At 37.9% G+C, this 16,168-nt stretch overlaps 1 long non-coding RNA gene across 1 annotated transcript; it reads right to left on the bottom strand.

Moving 5' to 3' along the window:
* Window positions 1–11,221: 11,221 nt before the first annotated feature.
* On the bottom strand, window positions 11,222–15,359 carry LOC148791415 (uncharacterized). The gene is made up of 2 exons (XR_016076734.1): window positions 14,960–15,359; window positions 11,222–14,750 (listed from the first exon to the last, which is right to left on the bottom strand). It is a non-coding gene; the product is annotated as an uncharacterized LOC148791415 (long non-coding RNA).
* Between the last annotated feature and the right edge of the window lie 809 nt (window positions 15,360–16,168).

Here is a 16,168-nt window from a genome sequence, read left to right as displayed (position 1 = left end):
GGGAAATTTGATGGCTGTGCCTCTCGGGCTGGCTGGGTTCGAGTCTATTCCTCGGACTTTCTCTTCGAGAAGAAGGGGGAGTACATCAGTCACCTACAACACCCTGGGGCGGGGTTCACCCCGAATTGGGAGCCAGTACTTGTGAAGTTCTCTCCCTGCGGGGCGGGGACTGGCGCTGGTTGTTCACCGACTGGTTTGGTTGCACTGGTGGGAACTGCTACTGATACTGTTGATAAAAGTAATATTGCTGGAACTGATGAATCTGCTGCATGTGAATCTGCATCGTTCCGACATTGTGGACAAGGTCGCTGAACTGGGAGTGTCCAATCCCAGGGGGAATCACAAAAGGCTCCGATAATGTGGCGCTCACTTGGGGGAGTGGGACACTCACCTGTTGGGCAGTGTGGGGTGCGGACAGTGACTGATTGTCACCGAGGGTGAACTGACTGATTGTCACCGAGGGTCCTTGGGAGCGACTATCTTCTGCTCTTGCCCCCTAGTGATGTTCATGTTACCCTTACCGTTGTGGCTGGAAGATGTCGTTGAGGTTGAGACTGAGTTTGAAACTGTAAAGAAATTGGGATGCCCTTTCGATTGTGTTCCCACAGACAACGCCAATTGATGATGCGCGATCTGGAAACTCTTAGCTGGAGGATGACTTGGACCTTAGTCATGTAGCGAGTTGGACCAAGTTGCAAGACAAAGGATTAGAGCACCTGGGGCAGTTAACTTGGCGAGGTTGCTCTGATGCTTAAGTCAGTACTGTGTCGTGATTGCGAGATAGAATCTGAGTGATAGAGAGCTTGGATGCAAGTAATCGCGCGTACCTGGACCATGGAGGGGTTGATGCCTTTATATAGCTGAGTTATTGTGGGTTTCCCGGAACAGTTCCGAGATTTGCGGCCTGAATGAATGAGATCTGATTTCGCTTTAGACGGGGAGTAACGTATCAGTCAATGGACTTCATTATCGTCGCCTGATTTGGATGGGGCAAAGATAAGGCTTGTTGTTATGTGGTATCATCCCGCAATATTCGAAGTCTACTCGGAAGCTATTGGGATTTATTACCTGTCACTTCGGTTCTTGGGCCCCAAACTCGATTAGCCGCCGAGGTGGTATTACGCCGATGTGACCTTATACAGAAGTGACTTTATGCCGAAGTGACTTCACGACAAGCTCCGCATACCGCTGACTAAACTCCCCTTGCTGAATTGTCATACTACATGCAGATCAAGTCCACGTGACTTTTGCCAAATTACCCGTCATCAAGATTAACGAGCGACATAGTTACTTCTGATTCACCAAACTGCGATATTATAAAATCTTAAGTTTTTTTTTGTACTCTGTTTTAAATGCAGGGGGATTTTCCTCATTTTCTGCACCATTCTTTTGTTGGTTAGGGAAGGAATACAAATATAAATACGTAGAGCACAAATAAATACAAAATAATACAAAATATAGGGTTTTGCGCTGTACAAATATCTGTACTCCTTCCAAAATGAGCCTTAATTACGAATCAGGGAAACTCTATAAAGAAAAAAAGTGGGAAACAATGTGCCTATGGATTGCTACAAAAGTAACTAATGAACTACTTTATTATTGTATGATTTGCTTGCTTGCTTGCTTGGAAAAATAGTTGGGTTTACTCACTGTGTTGGCTTTCTCGTCTGAAACTTCAAAATACAGACGGCGACGATCGACCATAACTTCAAAATATAGGGATTGTTTTATGGATTTTATGGATCTGCTACAAACAAGACTTAATGGGCCACGTAAGGCATTCAAGAGTGAATATATACATCTATGCTCAATTATACAGATTACTGAGATTTGAAGTGGGTAGCTAGGTGAGATATTACTTGAGTTATTATATAGAATAGTAGATAGCATGTGCCATTTGTTAGGTTACTAACAATATTAGAAACAGTAAAACAAAGGCAATTTCAGTTTTTTTTGGTAATCAAGCTTCTTAGAGTTGAAGGTGAGACGATAAGTCCTATTACCTCAGTGCTTGAATAGACCTATCTTATCTCCTTTCTCAGACCTACGATTCAAATTAAACAAGTAAAATACCACAGATGAAATCACTCTTAATTCTCTCTAGATCCTTCCTGCAGCTAGCTGACTCCCTCCCTGATTAAGACAAAATCTTTCTATAATTCTCTAAAATGTCATTACGCAATGTTGGTCTCGGCTATCTCTCTGTGGTCTTTGGCCCCTTGGTAATATTATTTTTCATAATCTTTGATCAAATTCTTTTAAAGCCCATGCATCACGTTCTAAACTTCTAATTATAAGAAATATTATTGTGCCAGAGATGATGACAACATACCATTCAATTGTTTAAATCTCATTTTTCATCTCAAATTCTTCTTGTAACATTACTCGTCTAATTAAAAATACTTTTAAGTTCAAAATATAGGTATTAATTAAGTATTAAGCAAACATTTTTTTTTTTGAGATCCACACAAGTTCCATAATAATTGCATCACTTGCTAGAGTCATAATCTCCATATTCTTTTATTCTTTTATGAGTATTAGTGGTAGAGGGACCTCACTAGTCATAATTCTTCATGGGTAACCAAAAAAAGGAAGAGAAAAGAAATTTAAATCTGTTTTGAACCTCAAATAAAAAATAAGATGGTCCTTCTCTACAGCTAATTTTCTTGTTTCCTCTTCCTCCCATCGTGCATTTGGTTTGATTGGATTGCTAAGCAACAGAACATGTTGACTACGTACACTCTTCTTATTAGACTAGAACCGAGAAGGGGAAAGCTACATCAATAATTCTCCTAATTTAAGCAGTTTATGGACTCTGGCCAACCTGGAACCTTGGGAGTTGGGAGTGGAGAACTGAGAAGATGCGGTTTTCACATTACGTTAGATACAAGTTACAACGCATACGACGAACCTATAAACAGAGATAATGTTTTAAAAAACAGAAGGGGTAACTTGTAAATCGGCTTGCTTAAGGGTGTTCCACAGTCCGTTTTGTTTTTGAAAACTAAAAACATTTTGCCTTATTAGTTCCTCTAATTTCAAAGCGCCGTCTGTGGTTAAAACCACGCGCTCTACCGGCTGAGCTCAGACGGCTTCACGTTTTACTTAAGTGAATATTGAAATAGAGGGTTAACATGAATTTGTTTATTTGCCCAACAAAATAGAGGGTTAATTGAATCGTTTAGAAAGATTAGAGATGCAACCGGGGCAGGTTGTGTTAGGTTTAAGGCCAATTGGTTTTCATGAATGGTTTACTAGTTACTTCTTCAGTGGAAAGTTGAAAACTATGGACCAAGCTCATTTATCTATGACCTGTTATACTATGTGTTTACAAAGAAAACAATTTTATTGCATGAGATATGGAGTAATATTTGTAAATCCCATACATTTTTCTTACATACTCTGATGTCAACCCTTTAATTATCAAGTGATTTTAGGATTTGGTAGTCTTTGTTTTAAAAATCCCCTCCTAAGAATTGGATTAAACCCAATACAGATGGGCTGTAAAGGCTCCGTTTGAAAAGAATGCAAAAATATATACAAAATAATATAAAATACAAAATTTTGTACTCTACATATTTGTATTCCCTGTTAGTCTTTCTCTTGAGCTCTAATTGAAGCAAGAGATTAAAACTGGTGCCTTTGCCTTTAATTACCTCTGAGAAAGAGAGAAGCATGCCTTCTCAGAATTCCTCTAGGGTTTGGACGAACAACTCTTTTTGCCAGCAATAAGAAGTAGAGAATAGGGAACTAAAGATCTATATCCACACGAATTTTCAATAGAAATCTTGAATGTTAATATTAAACTGCAAATAAAGTGGTGCTTCTAACACATTTTCAATGGAAATTTAGGGCCCGTTTGACACATCTTTCTGATTGGTCTTTCAGTTATTTACAAGCCGGGTAGATCAATTTTCGGTCTATTTCTGTTTGGTTCATGGAAGATCTAACCGCCAAAAGACGCGAGAACCTATTTTGGGCTGATTTTGAGAAGCTCCAAATGAAGTTTTTCATGTCTTTCGTGTTTTATTCTCACGCGAAAAGACACAGAAAGATGCACAGAAAGACGTGATACTGCCAAAGTAGCTTCAGACTGCTCAGATCTTCATGCAAAAGCTCAATGCGTTTTTTGATTGTTAGATCTACCAAAAGATCTTCTCAAAAGATATGCCAAACGGACCCTTAATAATTGCCACTTAAAAAATACATAGGGTGGCGACTTTATCTTTTTTTTTTTTTTTGATAAGCCATACGGTGGCGATTTGATACTTTTTAATGACATGCAATTTAATATTTGTTGCTATAATAATACATATAGTGGCGTTTCTAATATACATGTAGTGGCATTTTTAACATTTGCCCCTAAATCTCATATTCAGTGACAATTAAATAAATGTCATTATAAAAAATGCCACTAAATCTAGACTTTGTTGTAGTGTTTTTACTCTTTCCAAACTAAGCCTAAGCTGCGCTTGGTTGGAGTGCAAATGATGAACTGTTGCAAATTTGTGTTCCAATTCAAATTTGCATTCATTTGGTAAGGCTGCAAAAATTCATGAGGTTTTGGTGCAAAATAGTGTATAGACTAGGGTTTGTATAATAAACAAGAGTAAATATTGCTTTTAGAAAACAAAAGAAAATTTTCTCTGATGGTTGGTCGAAGTAAATAGGTGTTCTTGTTGCATCAATTTCGAATGTTTTCTCTAAAACCCTTGAAAAGAAAGAAAGACAGTAAATAGGTATTCTAGTTGCATTTCTTTTGCCTTTGAATCTGTAACTTTGATCTCTAGCGCTAGTTTCTAAGAAGGCATTTTTAATTCCTAGCCATACATTTTTATAAAACTAGTATCTTAGTAGTAGTTGTTCTAGAAATTAAAATAAAATGTTTGTAAGCATGCAAACACTAACAAGAACAGATACATCCTATATCAAACCCTGATAAGATTTGAAGAACATTCAGACAATGTAGTCCAGTAAATTAAATCTGGTACTAAAAACAAAGTTGATAAGTATAGATCTTTATGATCAAATCACAGCAAGAGGTTGAGTATAAAAATAAAAGAAAACAGATAAAAGAAAAACTACGAAAACAAACAATTATTCAGTAGTTTGCTAAAGCCTCAGGCCATTAAAACAGTATCCAAGAGTAGTGAATTAATATTGCTCATTCAAGTGATGTACCAGCAGAATTTTCAAACTCTATATTTTGATTCTTATGATGATCAAATTAAATTGGTCTTTCACTTATTGGTCAGTCTCTTTGAATGGTGGGTCCAGTCTACTTGAATGTATAGTATATATGCAATAATGATGATGATCTAGTTTAGCTCAAAGGATGAGGAGTTCTGACAAATTTTGCATCATAGTTAAGTGGGGTTTTTTAAGCTTATTTCATCGATTGCCTCAACCTCAAACTGGACAATATTAACTTTTATTCTATTTGGTTGATATTCTGTCACTCACCTCTACAATGTCATTATCTTGCTTTATAGGAACAATTTAACATTAATATTGTTAAGAGAATGGAAATGATGCAGAAGGTGTTGATGAGACTGGTGGAGATGGGGGTTCATGGGTAATGGTGGAGGTAGAGGAGATCAGGGTGGAGGCAACATTGGTATGGTGGTAGTACCTGAAATCTTGGTATGCCATTAAGTTTAACAAAATAACCCTAGGAGGTCTTTTCGATGGTTGAGATTGGAGGAAATGATTAAAACAAGTGGACCAATGGAATCGGGTGCATCACTTAGATGGTTTAGAACCATTGAATCATTTATATTAAATTTGAAGTATCCAACACAATACAACGTTGGGTATCATATATCATAGCAAGGAGATCTTTCTTTATGCCCGTTCGCTTTTCGTAAGTTACTTATCCAAGTAAATGTAATTATTTGGATAAGTTTTTCGTGGTAAACACTTACCCAAGTGTAGCTATATACCGCTCACTCAGACCCTCAAAAAACACTAAGATATCAGGATTAACACCACAGAAGTACATGCAAACAACTTGCAATTGACTCCTACGTTGCGATGAACTTGCGACACACTGTCACCTCTGTGATGAACTCCCAATACATGAAGCAAAACTACGATAAACCCATGGTCCACCGAGCACAATCAGCGCTCGAACCTAAAGAAACCCCACAGGGACCCGTCCAAAGGACCCAAGCCCACCTGAACGTGTGATGAAGCTACACCCGTTACAACGTGCGATGAATTCACAGCCCGCGAACCCACTGATGTGGCTCATTGTGACACTAAAAAGTGCACTAACCGTTCAAGTAGTAAAGTAATGAATCAAGTATCATTCCCACAAGGATTTAGGAAACAAGTATCAATACTAAATTGAGTACTTCTTATTTGATTAACAAATAAATCAAAACTTTAATGAAAGCTAAAAATCCTAAACTAACATCTATCTAAATCATTGGCTCAATTGCCTTCAAATCAGGTTAGAAGAGTAGCAGTAAATGTCAATCTCAGAATTCAGCAATCTATCAATTTGGATCATTCGAATAAATCATGATTGAGCCCTGGTTTGGTTAGACCCCAAGCTCATGAACAACCTCTTTCAAGTGCATGTTCAATCTATGCATGAGTGATGATCCCCATATCTCTATCAAGGATCTAATCCCCATGCATGCATTTCTTCAAACACATCTAAGGTATCAATTCAAAACCGAATTGATCATCAACTGAATTGTGCAAGTTATCTCTAATCTTGCATCCAATTCAGTTCTTGAATAGTAGATCTGAATTCCTAGAGTCTCTCTCAAGCACTCTAGGAATTCCAAGCTTTAGATCCTTTCGACCAATCTGAATTTTGCAGATCTGAATTCTCTTTCAAGCAATTCAGATCTTGCAATCTGAGAATTCAGATCTGAGTTTTGAAGGTTAATTGGCCGAATTAATCTACAATAATACCCTTATTCAAGAAACTTCAAGTACAATTCATAACCATTCGAATGAATAAAAAAGAATTTGATTGTTGAACTGGAATTTTACAAGTTGAAATACATCAAGAAAGAATGGAAGAAGGAGAAAGAAGAAAGAAAATATAACAAAGAAACTGAATTCGAATTAAAGGAGAATGAAACTACAATTGAGTTATTACAAAGGATCTCTGAATCACAAACCCCCAATTTCGAACTCACCTTCTCTTCTTGCTTGCTTGACTTGAACTTCCTTCAGCCCTTCTTCTTCTTCTTCCTTGCGCCTAGCCTTCTTCTCTTCTCTTCTCTCAAGGTGGCCGAACCTCTAAGAGTGGGAGAGCCTTCATCTCAAGCAATTGAACACCTCTCCCCCCTCCTAGAGACTGTTTTTCAAGGGGGCTCTTGCCCCTTCTTGAAGCCTTTAGAATGGGGTGTATTACACCCCTTTCTTGAACTTTCTAGAGCTCTCTTGAAAGCCTCATAAGGGCTGCTATTTGGGCTGCACTTAGGCTCTCTCTTAGCACATGACAGCTATGCTTTGAGCTGCTCTTTTGGGCTGAGAATGGGCCTTCTTTGCTGGGCCGAATTCTACTCTTGGCTAGGCTTTCTTTTCTTGGGTTTTCTCAAGGAATCCACTTATTATTCTTGGGCCGAAGTGCTCTTTCTTGCTTGGGCTGAATTTGGTCTTTTTGAACCTTCTTTCCTTGCCTTTTTCCTTCATTTTTTTGGATTAATTACCCCTGAAACTTATTCTTAGCATTAAGCTAAATTAAGGCAAAAATTAATAAAATCGGCATAAAGATCCATACTAAAGTCCTAAAAAATTATAGATAAATTGTAGGTTCATCACCCACTCTTGACGATGGGCTAGAAGGGACAACAAGTCGAATCCATGGCGAGGCTCACGTATGTCTAGACGCACATGGACCCACGACAAGTAAAGAACCCTGCAAGCCGCCACATGGAATCAGCAAAGTACCAACTGCCGAACGGTAACATCACCATTGCCACATAAGATTAGTTATAACGCGTATAAAAGGTAGTAGCACACGTGAATAATGAGGGATCTCGAGGATAAGGAAATCCAATCCCTGAGAAGATTCTCATGAAACATGTGACGATACCCCAATAGTGCATTCAATAATTGACAGCGAATCAAATATTCTCTTCCCCGATATGGAGCGAATATCCCCATCTACTACCTTTGAGGATCTTGGGATCCCTTCCATAAATAGGGATCCTCCTCGTATTAGAAATCATTCGATCCCAAGCAATCTATCACCTAGTACCCCCCGAGTTATCTCCATTTCCCGCATCCTTAACCCAAAAGATCCTCACTTTCCAGTCCACGAGACCCTTTTCTATCTTTCAAAGAGACCGCTCCTCATCCCAGCCTTACCGCGCCTACAACGAGTAAGTGTATTTACCCATGTTCTTTTATTTCTTACGTAAATAAGGCAATGATCATTTTAGCCATAAAAATCCATTATTAAAAGGTGCATTTTTGTTCGACTCAAGTGTTAGAAACTTTCCCCCTAGGTGAGAAAGTTATTATCCACCTGAGAGATGGGTATCACTTACCCAAGTAAGTGATATGTAGGAAAATAAACTTTTCTTGTTCCCAACATAAATCTAAAAAAGGAATATGGGATTTCTGGTCAATAGGAACCAAAATCCCATTGACCAACTTTTCCCCCTCTCAAAATCCAAAAAAAGAATGCCCCTTTAGTTTGGTCAAGCTCTGTCCTTTTCTAAGCATTGCTATCTCATTCAAAGAAAGTGGTGCATAAGCTTGGAAGTATCTTATTCGACAACCAAAATTAAACCTTTGACCATCTAATTAGCATGAACCTTTATTAATAGTAAGATTTCCATTCCTTGATATTTCCTATAGCACCATGAATCCTCTACTTTATTCTCCATAAAATAGAATGTATATTGAAATAATCTTTATTGAGGATCCTAGGTCCTGTTTCTATCTTTGAGCTAAATATTTTAGTTTTACAGTCTATAAGTTATGCTATAATTTGTTATAGGTTTTAGACACTAAAAGAACATTCTACACATGGTTTAAAAAACTAAAAAGGATTGTCTTCTAGTAAAGGCCAAGTGTGTCCGAAATGGATAGGGAGTCATCATAAACCAAAAACCAACTTTAGTTGAGATAATAGTAAAACATTTCAATGCTAAAAATCTAAAAACCCTTGTAGATTTTCTCACTAGTAACTAGTAATGACAATCTAGACTAGTCATGTCAGGAGTTAGGATCAACTTCTAATATTTTATTAGAATCTCGATTAAACTTGCAAGCTACTTGAGCCAAGTATTATGGAGTTAGAACAATGGTTCAACTAAGTACTCCACTTGATTAAAGTTGAGTTTGAGTTTGAGTATTTAGAAAGTCGAGCCTAAATAGCTTTCGAGTTGAGTAGCTTGTTGTTGGTGCAGTGGTAAGGCGATGGAGGTTGGTCAAGTCTCTGAAGGTCCGGAGAAGACAAAAGGAAAGAGAGAGTCCCGGGAAGATTACTAATTATAGAGGGCAGTGGAAAAGATAGGAAAAGGAGGAGAGAGAGTGAGTGAGTGAGTGAGCTCCTATGAGAACCCCTAGGTTAGGGTTATATGGCATTGTCCGACGTGGGGGAGAGTTATTCCCCTTTTTATAGAGATGACTCCACGGCTATGGGAGAAAGATCTAAAAGGAGACATTTCCTATTAGGAAAGGGGATTTTTATGTTATTTATTATGGAAGAACCATTGAGATTTCACCACGTGTCTAGTGAGATCCTTCAAAGACATGGTTTCCTTTCTCTTAAAGATTCTCACGTGGCACGTGTACCCTACGTCCCCTTACGGGTTTCCTAGTAGTCACGTGTTAAAGGACAAGATCTAACTGACGATGTTATCACAAGTCTCAAGTGATGCCCATTGTTCACCGTGGGTCACAAGAGATGTTTTATGTTCATCGCAAGTCTTGGATGGCCTTCTGTGCTTATCATAAATCCCAGGTAGCTTTTAAGCTCATCGCAATTTCTGCAATGGATATTAAGCTCATCACAAGTTTGCGATGGTTGTTAAGCTCATTGCAAGTTTGCGATGGTTATTAAGCTCAACACAAGTCTGTGATGGTTATTAAGCCCATCAAGGGTTCTAGGAGATTCCACGTGTTGTTAGATTTGTGCTCATAATTTTATCTTGATATCTACAATGTAATCGGGGTGATAAAAAACTACATATACTTATAATTAGCTCCCCTATTTATTGATAAGAGTATTCTTGTCAATAAGCATCCTTTGTGGTTTGTTTTGCTTGTCTGGTGTCGTGTAATTGTGATTAGATGATTGATAATGAGGGAGCTAATTGATTTGTTATAGATTGTAGCTTAATGGGTGTCACGAAAGGAAAGAAACCTAGTGATTTTATACTTTGTTGGAATGAAAGGCATGGTTAGGCCTGCTTATTGGAAGGTATAGCTCAATATTTTCTCTACTTTAACCCCCCTGTTTCTTGATGGAAGGCCTTCTGTCAAGAAACATGTCTGCTATGACATGTCATTTTAAGTTTACAATGCCTTGTTTTTTGATAGAAGTCATTGTATCAAGAAACAAGTAAAATAAATAGCTGGTTACTTTAATGTTCACCCCCTCCCCTGTATCTTGATAGAATGTCTTCTATCAAAAAAGTACTTAAGTGTGGTTTTCTAGGTGTGCTATCTTTGTCGTTCCCCTGTATGAGTGGGGGAGTGTTGCATGGGTGCTTAGCTAGCAGAGTACCCAGCTCCCCTACGTTTTGATAAGAGTTTTCTTGTCGATAAGCATAAGTTATCTTTTCTTCTTAGTGCGCTTTGAGTTGCGATGGATGAATTTGGTGATTCTATGATTTTTTTTTCTCTTAGTGCTAAAATCGATTTTTCCACGACTTCTTGCTCTTGGTGCTTAGTGGATGGATCTAGTGGTCTTGAAACTTCTACTCTTAGGGTGCATTTGGTTCGCGGACAAGACCAGAATCAGAATCCACAGGAATCGGAATCGGAATCACCTATTCTTAGCATCTGTTTGGTTCAGTTAGGAATCGGATTCGGCTTCCAATTGTTGTTGCTTGGTTCAACTAGAAGCTAGAATTGGAATCGGCCAAAGTTTCCAATTCTTCCCTTGTTAAAAGAACTTCAAAAACATCCACTAATTATATATTTTCAACAAATACACACATTGGCAACCTGCTACCAAGTGCATATATAGAGAAAATATGAAAAAAAAAAGAAAAGAAAAACACATAACAAACAAAAATCACAAAAAACAATCATTCTCCACTATAAAAAAATGTACAACAATTTCTCACAAAACTCATCTACAAAAAGTTGACCCTTCAAAATCTGTAGAAAAAAGCAGCGAAGGCAACATTGACGATGCAGGGGGATGAGATGATGAACACAATGTCAAATTATTAGAGGCAAGATCCTTGTTTTTAAGTATAAACAACTCTAGTTGATTCCATAGCCAGAGAAGGGGTACGACCATTCACATTAGGATTCATGATGCTGAAAATCTGTCCTTCCATGGATTTAAACCCGTGACAAACTGAACATTGGGTCATTGGCTCCAGTCTATTGGTTATTAACATTTTTGTCCTTCACCACCTGTATCAGTTGCGCAGCTAAATGGGCCTAGACTAAAGGTTGCAATCTACTTAATAATATAATGTTAACTCCTGCATCAAGTTAGTACTTAATGTTAACTCCTGGAACAAGCCCACTTGTCAAAGCCACCCCGCCAATCTGAAGCAAAAATGTAGTACTTAAAATACAATTCGGTAGCACAGTATTGAATTGTTTATCCTACATCTCCAATACTCACCAATTATATGCTACAGAAGAGCTTCCTCTGAAGATCTATACGCCCTGCCAATTTAGAAAGAAACAGTGTTAATGATTATGTCAAGGCACACCATCTCCCAGTAGAATACACACATACACACACACAGAAACCTACCTGTTGAAAGAATGCTAAACTAGTTATTGCCTCTACAAGACCGAGATTGTCTTCCTTCTTCAGTATGGTTGGGAAAACCGGGTAGTTATCCCACATGGGCATTCCACCATTAACCCCAAGATATAAACCCTTTGACATGTTCGATCTTCTAGCGAAATCAATATGCCATGTATCTTCCAACATATCCTCGTAGTCATGAAACCTGGTGGTAAAGTAAAATAGTTATAAACATATATAACTGATCACCAAGAACGAGGTGGTGGTGGGTACTCATCTTGAACCAAAAGCAGAGGGTAGAATAGACCCATAGGGGGGAACCTGTTTTTAAAACCATTAGAAATCAATTGAATCCTAATGCAATCCATTCTATTCTATATAAGTCATATCACAAAGGGAAGAATTGGGTTGACGTTTGCCATTATCATCCTTCTGATAATAAGAGGCCAAATAGCCATGCCTATTTTTTGTAAGCATCAAGTATCGGAACATACCAGCAAGCAGGAAAACAAAGCTAAAACCAACAAGTGATTAATAGAAAATTTTGAAGAGAAGAGAGATCAACATGGCACTCATTTTTTATTTTCCAGAAAAAAAAAAACAAAAGCATGGTATTCATATTTTTTTATCAGTTCATCACATGGCATTCATTAATCTAAGAAAGTATATGACAATTCCCAAGAGATAAGATGGTAACTTTTGGAACGAGTTCAGAATAAGTTTACTGAGCTAATTAAGGAGTTTTCAATTACAGGGGTTTTCATCAAGAAAATTTATATATATTTTTTTTTAAGATATTGAAACTCCTAGATTGTTTCTGCTTATTTATTTATTTATCTATCACTTATGATAATGACAATAACAACAACTATGCAATTTTTATGATACACATTGAAATATGCACCTTGAGCTGCAAAATAAAAACATAGAAGACAGTTGGAGCATAACCTTGACATAACATAAGAACATAGAAGACACAATGCACCATTTACCAATCATGGTTCTCATTAGTAGTCTTTCATTTTGCTTCCTGAACTGCGAGTGTGATTTCATCCCAAAACTAAATGCACATGAAGGTAGCACCATATCCTCAAACGAAATCAGGGTCTAGTAATATGCAAAGCAACATACACATGAGGTGCCCTTAGTTTAGAGGAAACTTGAATGATTTGGGGAATTGATCTATTGGTTGAATTACTACAAAAAAAAAAAAAAAAAAACAACAACAAGTGATTCCATGTCCAGATCAGGTTCATCCTGTTAAGAGAACAATTCCAAGTCAGCAAAGATGTTGAAATTAAGTAAAACCATTGAGTAATCTTGAAATTAAGGTAAATAAGGTTCCATATGTCAGCAAAAGGAAAATTAAAAAAAAAAAAAAAAGCTTAAGTCATTCATGTCTATTTTGTCCTAACATTATGCTTGGCCTCAACTTTGCTAAATTGTGAGTTGTGACATTGATGTAACATAGATATCAAGCAATGCCTGATCTTCTTTGTAAAGAGTGTGTAAGGGGTTTATCTTCAATCACATCCATCCATTAGGGCAAAGGACTTAAGGCTGTGTTTGGAAACAATGCAAATAAGTGTGAATGTAAATATGTAGAGTATAAAACGGTATATATAAATTGTAAAATTGGGTCAGTTTTGCACTGGTAAATTTATCTTCTTACCAAACAGGCTTTTAGCTGTAATGGATGTAAACATGAATTCCAATAAAGCATATGCTTTTTTTTTTTTTTTTTTTTTTTTATCAAAAGCCCACTTGAATACAAATTTACTTCTTTTTTATTGATGTACTTTTACATCTTATGTAAATATGCATTTGTCTGTCATTTGCCAATGCATAAATACAATGTTGCCAACACAGGCAAAAGTGAAACAGAGTACAAATTTACCTTGAACTGTGATTTACACTCCTTTTGCATCGTTTCCAAACACAGCCTAAGGTGCTCATAGACCTCTTGCCAATTTTCTATATACTTCATAATAATTATCATGAAGGCAGATTGACTTATTTGTTGGTCTTGATGCAATAAAGAAGTAAGGCTCAATTTAGAAAGAATACAAATACAAATGCATAACAATAATGCAAAATAGAAGCACTCTGCATTTTTATATTTGTACTTCCAAACTGAGCCCAAGTGTTCCATGTATAAGAAACTTCTAAAAAGGCCTTTCTTCAGAATAAACCCCTTAGCCACAATTATATGCATGAGACATGTACATAGATACCTTCAAATCCCTTTACTTTCGGTTCCAAAAACTATCTACAATTAATGCTTCAACGTATCTAACATTTCCATGTTGAGGCCATCACCTACATTTTTCATAAATATATCATTGGATCTTCACTACTGATCCCTAGAATTTTTCCCAATAACTTGTAAAAATCTTTTACTTTTATTTACTGCTTTAAGAAATGCCAAAAGTTGCTTATTTTTCTTTCGTACGTCCATATGAACATACATGCAAAAATTATAAGTAGAAATCTTAATCTCTTCTGAAAATACATGATATAAACACATGAACACGAACTCATACATGCATATCACAAGTTGCCTTCCGGCAGATCAGGCAATGTAACGGTTGTTTTATTGAGAGAGAGAGAATTATTTTGTAAGGCACATGATAGATAGGTCCTTTAAGGGTATTGGCCACCGCCATAGCCGGACCCATAACCAGAACCGTATCCAGAATCACTCCCATAGCTGGAACCATTTCCAGAACCACTACCCCCACCTCCTCTACCTCCTTGACCACTGTTGGATTTTAATCTCATAAGAGATTAAAATTTAATGGGTTTGATTGGTCAATTACATGAGAAATTGTACCTGCACACTTGATTGAAAAATTAGCTTTTCTCTTATAAAACCCAGTTTTGAACTTGTCCCATATTAGAAAATTATAAACTTTGTTTTTAGTATTTTAATATGATTGATTTACACTCATTAGAAATAGTAGAGGAGAGTATGGGGGTTTGATACCGCGCAACGCATGCATACGCGTGTGTGCAGCGCAATGAGGTGCACTTTGCTCTCACCTGCGTGGCTCGCAAAGGGCGTCTTTGGTTTTGGTGCGATGCTGACCGTTGGTCAACGTTGATGAGATCAACGGTCACAATTCGATTGGGTGTGATCAAGATGCACAATTCAAAGTTAACAGTGGGAATGGATTTGATTATAACCCAACAGCAAACTTGATAAAACTGACCCCATTTTCCAACAACCACTGCCATAACCTCCACCATTTCCAGATCCACGTCCACCACCTCCAGCCCCACCGCCGCCACCACCGCTTCCATATCCATCGCCTACAACACTTACTCCTGATCCATAGCCTGAGCCGCTTCCACTTCCGGATCCATAGCCAGAACCACTACCAGATCCTGATCCATATCCAGAGCCACCACCACCACCCCTACCACCACTTCCATATCCTTCCCCTTATGCCCCACCATAGCCAGAACCACTCCCTGAACCATAACCCGAACCATAGCCAGAGCCACTGCCCGAGCCTCCTCCCCCTCCCCCTCCCCCTCCACTTCCACTACCATAAGCTCTGGACCTAGCAGCAGACGAAAGCTCAAGGCAGAGCAGAACCAAGAATGCAACAGCCACCACTCTTGATCTAGCCATCTTGTATGTAAGATGGAAATGGTATCACTAAGTGAACCACTTCAAACTCAAACAATTAATTAAACTGAGAAAGCTGAGTATGGTGCCTGGCCATTGTACCGAGTAGGTATTTATAGACAGCATTTGAGAGCAGATCAAGATGGCGAAGGACTCATGATATAGTGGAGTGCCCCAGATGGTGTCCCATTGTTTAAGACTTCGCCTACGTGCTACCAGACAAATTTCTATCCCTTTCTATTGATTTGTTTATCACTACGAGGTCAACACAACCCCACAAGAATAATAAAAACCAGTGATCCATGAAAGAAGAAAACGACGACGAGATTAGGTGATGCTGATTTTTTAGTGCGAGGTTGCCCCCACAAGATTCGCCACTTCCATTGTTGCATATATAATTGCGTTCCCACCTCTCATGAGTCTCACCAACCACCCCACCATCTTAAAGCTTGTTAACAGATGGCTTGGCCGTGTTGAAAAGGAAAGCTTCTGATATTATTATGTCTCATGGGATTGGATGACAGTTCTTGTTAGTGGTTACTGGTTATTATCTTATCTCAATTAAGTTTCATGGCCGCAACTTCAGACCTAGAACCCAATTCAGCCAGGTCTGAACC

The sequence above is a fragment of the Nelumbo nucifera genome, chromosome 5 (genome assembly GCF_055504915.1).
Source record: "Nelumbo nucifera cultivar China Antique chromosome 5, China Antique-T2T, whole genome shotgun sequence".
NCBI classification, from domain to species: domain Eukaryota; kingdom Viridiplantae; phylum Streptophyta; class Magnoliopsida; order Proteales; family Nelumbonaceae; genus Nelumbo; species Nelumbo nucifera.
Note: the sequence above shows the minus strand (reverse complement) of the source record. Positions and strands in the feature narration are given on the sequence as shown.